Source organism: Carassius gibelio, chromosome B22 (genome assembly GCF_023724105.1).
Source record: "Carassius gibelio isolate Cgi1373 ecotype wild population from Czech Republic chromosome B22, carGib1.2-hapl.c, whole genome shotgun sequence".
In the NCBI taxonomy this organism is placed as follows: domain Eukaryota; kingdom Metazoa; phylum Chordata; class Actinopteri; order Cypriniformes; family Cyprinidae; genus Carassius; species Carassius gibelio.
This window is the reverse complement of record NC_068417.1, coordinates 44,365,098-44,370,097: the sequence shown is the minus strand read 5'-3', so window position 1 is coordinate 44,370,097 and position 5,000 is coordinate 44,365,098. Positions and strand designations below refer to the sequence as shown.

At 39.2% G+C, this 5,000-nt stretch overlaps 8 non-coding genes and 1 pseudogene across 8 annotated transcripts; all 9 read right to left on the bottom strand.

Moving 5' to 3' along the window:
* Nucleotides 1-226: 226 nt before the first annotated feature.
* On the bottom strand, nucleotides 227-345 carry LOC128002645 (5S ribosomal RNA). The gene has a single exon (XR_008175390.1). It is a non-coding gene; the product is annotated as a 5S ribosomal RNA (ribosomal RNA).
* A 375-nt stretch (nucleotides 346-720) lies between these two features.
* LOC127997675 (5S ribosomal RNA) lies at nucleotides 721-839 on the bottom strand. The gene has a single exon (XR_008170537.1). It is a non-coding gene; the product is annotated as a 5S ribosomal RNA (ribosomal RNA).
* Nucleotides 840-1,613: 774 nt separating this feature from the next.
* On the bottom strand, nucleotides 1,614-1,732 carry LOC127996692 (5S ribosomal RNA). Its single transcript, XR_008169586.1, has one exon. It is a non-coding gene; the product is annotated as a 5S ribosomal RNA (ribosomal RNA).
* A 502-nt stretch (nucleotides 1,733-2,234) lies between these two features.
* Nucleotides 2,235-2,353, bottom strand: LOC128001526 (5S ribosomal RNA). Its single transcript, XR_008174294.1, has one exon. It is a non-coding gene; the product is annotated as a 5S ribosomal RNA (ribosomal RNA).
* A 225-nt stretch (nucleotides 2,354-2,578) lies between these two features.
* On the bottom strand, nucleotides 2,579-2,697 carry LOC128006820 (uncharacterized; annotated as a pseudogene).
* A 527-nt stretch (nucleotides 2,698-3,224) lies between these two features.
* On the bottom strand, nucleotides 3,225-3,343 carry LOC128002591 (5S ribosomal RNA). The gene has a single exon (XR_008175338.1). It is a non-coding gene; the product is annotated as a 5S ribosomal RNA (ribosomal RNA).
* A 220-nt stretch (nucleotides 3,344-3,563) lies between these two features.
* Nucleotides 3,564-3,682, bottom strand: LOC128005888 (5S ribosomal RNA). Its single transcript, XR_008178528.1, has one exon. It is a non-coding gene; the product is annotated as a 5S ribosomal RNA (ribosomal RNA).
* A 365-nt stretch (nucleotides 3,683-4,047) lies between these two features.
* LOC128003559 (5S ribosomal RNA) lies at nucleotides 4,048-4,166 on the bottom strand. The gene has a single exon (XR_008176282.1). It is a non-coding gene; the product is annotated as a 5S ribosomal RNA (ribosomal RNA).
* A 373-nt stretch (nucleotides 4,167-4,539) lies between these two features.
* Nucleotides 4,540-4,658, bottom strand: LOC127998028 (5S ribosomal RNA). Its single transcript, XR_008170880.1, has one exon. It is a non-coding gene; the product is annotated as a 5S ribosomal RNA (ribosomal RNA).
* Nucleotides 4,659-5,000: the final 342 nt, after the last annotated feature.

Genomic DNA, 5,000 nt, shown 5'->3' with positions numbered 1-5,000 from the left:
AAACCTGTTAAGATTCAGAGATCGGGCATTGACTCTTTTTTTTTTTTTTTTATGAAAGATTATTATATAATTCGTGAAATTTTCCAAAAAGATTAAAGCACCTGGTATTCCCAGGCAGTCTCCCATCCATGTACTAAGCAGGCCCAAACCTGCTAATATTCAGAGATCAGGCATTGACTCTATTTTTTGGCAAAATTATTATATACTAAGTGAAAAATGTCCAAAAAGCTTACAGCACCTGGTATTCCCAGGCGGTCTCCCATCCAAGTACTAACCAGGCCCAAACCTGCTTAGCTTCCAAAATCAGACGAGATCGGGCATAGCCAGGTTGGTATGGCCGTAAGCGAAGTCTGCTGCAAAGAGAGGGCTATTTAAAGACCAGCCAATCTTATCGCCAGTACATTATATAAGTAGGAAAGAAAACCCAAAAGCTTAAAGCACCTGGTATTCCTAGGCAGTCTCTCATCAAAGTACTAACCAGACCTAAACCTGCTAAGATTCAGAGATCGGGCATTGACTCTTTTTTTTTTTTTTTTTTTTTTTTAATGAAAGATTATTATATAATTCATGAAATTTTCCAAAAAGATTAAAGCACCTGGTATTCCCAGGCAGTCTCCCATCCATGTACTAAGCAGGCCCAAACCTGCTAATATTCAGAGATCAGGCATTTTCTCTATTTTTTGGCAAAATGATTATATACTAAGTGAAAAATGTCCAAAAAGCTTACAGCACCTGGTATTCCCAGGCGGTCTCCCATCCAAGTACTAACCAGGCCCAAACCTGCTTAGCTTCCGAGAACAGACGAGATCGGGCATAGCCAGGTTGGTATGGCCGTAAGCGAAGTCTGCTGCAAAGAGAGGGCTATTTAAAGACCAGCCAATCTTATCGCCAGTACATTATATAAGTAGGAAAGAAAGCCCAAAAGCTTAAAGCACCTGGTATTCCTAGGCAGTCTCTCATAAAAGTACTAATTAGACCTAAACCTGTTAAGATTCAGAGATCGGGCATTGACTCTTTTTTTTTTTTTAATGAAAGATTATTATATAATTCGTGAAATTTTCCAAAAAGATTAAAGCACCTGGTATTCCCAGGCAGTCTCCCATCCATGTACTAAGCAGGCCCAAACCTGCTAATATTCAGAGATCGGGCATTGACTCTATTTTTTGGCAAAATTATTATATAGTAAGTGAAAAATATCCAAAAAGCTTACAGCACCTGGTATTCCCAGGCAGTCTCCCATCCATGTACTAACCAGGCCCAAACCTGCTAATATTCAGAGATTGGCATTGACTCTATTTTTTAATGAAATATTATTATATAATTCGTGAAATTTTCCAAAAAGATTAAAGCACCTGGTATTCCGAGGCAGTCTCCCATCCATGTACTAACCAGGCCCAAACCTGCAAATATTCAGAGATCGGGCATTGACTCTATTTTTTGGCAAAATTATTATATAGTAAGTGAAAAATATCCAAAAAGCTTACAGCACCTGGTATTCCCAGGCAGTCTCCCATCCATGTACTAACCAGGCCCAAACCTGCTAATATTCAGAGATTGGCATTGACTCTATTTTTTGGCAAAATTATTATATACTAAGTGAAAAATTTCCAAAAAGCTTACAGCACCTGGTACTCCCAGGCGGTCTCCCATCCAAGTACTAACCAGGCCCAAACCTGCTTAGCTTCCGAGATCAGACGAGATCGGGCATAGCCAGGTTGGTATGGCCGCAAGCGAAGTCTGCTGCAAAGAGAGGGCTATTTAAAGACCAGCCATTCTTATCGCCAGTACATTATATAAGTAGGAAAGAAAGCCCAAAAGCTTAAAGCACCTGGTATTCCTAGGCAGTCTCTCATCAAAGTACTAACCAGACCTAAACCTGCTAAGATTCAGAGATCAGGCATTGACTCTTTTTTTTTTTTTTTAATGAAAGATTATTATATAATTCGTGAAATTTTCCAAAAAGATTAAAGCACCTGGTATTCCCAGGCAGTCTCCCATCCATGTACTTACCAGGCCCAAACCTGCAAATATTCAGAGATCGGCATTGACTCTATTTTTTGGCAAAATTATTATATACTAAGTGAAAAATGTCCAAAAAGCTTACAGAACCTGGTATTCCCAGGCAGTCTCCCATCCATGTACTATCCAGGCCCAAACCTGCTAATATTCAGAGATCGGCATTGACTCTATTTTTTTGGCAAAATTATTATATACTAAGTGAAAAATTTCCAAAAAGCTTACAGCACCTGGTATTCCCAGGCGGTCTCCCATCCAAGTACTAACCAGGCCCAAACCTGCTTAGCTTCCGAGATCAGACGAGATCGGACATAGCCAGGATGGTATGGCCGTAAGCGAAGTCTGCTGCAAAGAGAGGGCTATTTAAAGACCAGCCAATCTTATCGCCAGTACATTATATAAGTAGGAATGAAAACCCAAAAGCTTAAAGCACCTGGTATTCCTAGGCAGTCTCTCATAAAAGTACTAACCAGACCTAAACCTGTTAAGATTCAGAGATCGGGCATTGACTCTTTTTTTTTTTAATGAAAGATTATTATATAATTCGTGAAATTTTCCAAAAAGATTAAAGCACCTGGTATTCCCAGGCAGTCTCCCATCCAAGTGCTAACCAGGCCCAAACCTGCTTAGCTTCCGAGATCAGACGAGATCGGGCATAGCCAGGATGGTATGGCCGTAAGCGAAGTCTGCTGCAAAGAGAGGGCTATTTAAAGACCAGCCAATCTTATCGCCAGTACTTTATATATGTAGGAATGAAAACTCAAAAGCTTAAAGCACCTGGTATTATATTTATATATATATATATATATATATATATATATATATATATATATATATATATATATATATATATATATATATATATATATATATATATTTTTTTTTTTTTTTTTTTTAATGAAAGATTATTATATAATTCGTGAAATTTTCCAAAAAGATTAAAGCACCTGGTATTCCGAGGCAGTCTCCCATCCATGTACTAACCAGGCCCAAACCTGCAAATATTCAGAGATCGGGCATTGACTCTATTTTTTGGCAAAATTATTATATAGTAAGTGAAAAATATCCAAAAAGCTTACAGCACCTGGTATTCCCAGGCAGTCTCCCATCCATGTACTAACCAGGCCCAAACCTGCTAATATTCAGAGATTGGCATTGACTCTATTTTTTGGCAAAATTATTATATACTAAGTGAAAAATTTCCAAAAAGCTTACAGCACCTGGTACTCCCAGGCGGTCTCCCATCCAAGTACTAACCAGGCCCAAACCTGCTTAGCTTCCGAGATCAGACGAGATTGGGCATAGCCAGGTTGGTATGGCCGTAAGCGAAGTCTGCTGCAAAGAGAGGGCTATTTAAAGAACAGCCAATCTTATCGCCAGTACATTATATAAGTAGGAAAGAAAACCCAAAAGCTTAAAGCACCTGGTATTCCTAGGCAGTCTCTCATCAAAGTACTAACCAGACCTAAACCTGCTAAGATTCAGAGATCGGCATTGACTCTATTTTTTGGCAAAATTATTATATACTAAGTGAAAAAATTCCAAAAAGGTTACAGCACCTGGTATTCCCAGGCGGTCTCCCATCCAAGTACTAACCAGGCCGAAACCTGCTTAGCTTCAGAGATCAGACGAGATCAGGCATAGCCAGGTTGGTATGGCCGTAAGCGAAGACTGCTGCAAAGAGAGGGCTATTTAAAGACCAGCCAATCTAATCGCCAGTACATTATATAAGTAGGAAAGAAAACCCAAAAGCTAAAAGCACCTGGTATTCCTAGGCAGTCTCTCATCAAAGTACTAACCAGACCTAAACCTGCTAAGATTCAGAGATCGGGCATTGAATCTTTTTTTTTTTTTTTAATGAAAGATTATTATATAATTCGTGAAATTTTCCAAAAAGATTAAAGCACCTGGTATTCCCAGGCAGTCTCCCATCCATGTACTAAGCAGGCCCAAACCTGCTAATATTCAGAGATCGGCATTGACTCTATTTTTTGGCAAAATTATTATATACTAAGTGAAAAATTTCCAAAAAGCTTACAGCACCAGGTATTCCCAGGCGGTCTCCCATTCAAGTACTAACCAGGCCCAAACCTGCTTAGCTTCCAAAATCAGACGAGATCGGGCATAGCCAGGTTGGTATGGCCGTAAGCGAAGTCTGCTGCAAAGAGAGGGCTATTTAAAGACCAGCCAATCTTATCGCCAGTACATTATATAAGTAGGAAAGAAAACCCAAAAGCTTAAAGCACCTGGTATTCCTAGGCAGTCTCTCATCAAAGTACTAACCAGACCTAAACCTGCTAAGATTCAGAGATCGGGCATTGACTCTTTTTTTTTTTTTTTTTTTTTTAATGAAAGATTATTATATAATTCGTGAAATTTTCCAAAAAGATTAAAGCACCTGGTATTCCCAGGCAGTCTCCCATCCATGTACTAAGCAGGCCCAAACCTGCTAATATTCAGAGATCAGGCATTTTCTCTATTTTTTGGCAAAATGATTATATACTAAGTGAAAAATGTCCAAAAAGCTTACAGCACCTGGTATTCCCAGGCGGTCTCCCATCCAAGTACTAACCAGGCCCAAACCTGCTTAGCTTCCGAGATCAGACGAGATCGGGCATAGCCAGGTTGGTATGGCCGTAAGCGAAGTCTGCTGCAAAGAGAGGGCTATTTAAAGACCAGCCAATCTTATCGCCAGTACATTATATAAGTAGGAAAGAAAGCCCAAAAGCTTAAAGCACCTGGTATTCCTAGGCAGTCTCTCATAAAAGTACTAATTAGACCTAAACCTGTTAAGATTCAGAGATCGGGCATTGACTCTTTTTTTTTTTTTAATGAAAGATTATTATATAATTCGTGAAATTTTCCAAAAAGATTAAAGCACCTGGTATTCCCAGGCAGTCTCCCATCCATGTACTAAGCAGGCCCAAACCTGCTAATATTCAGAGATCAGGCATTGACTCTATTTTTTGGCAAAATTATTATAT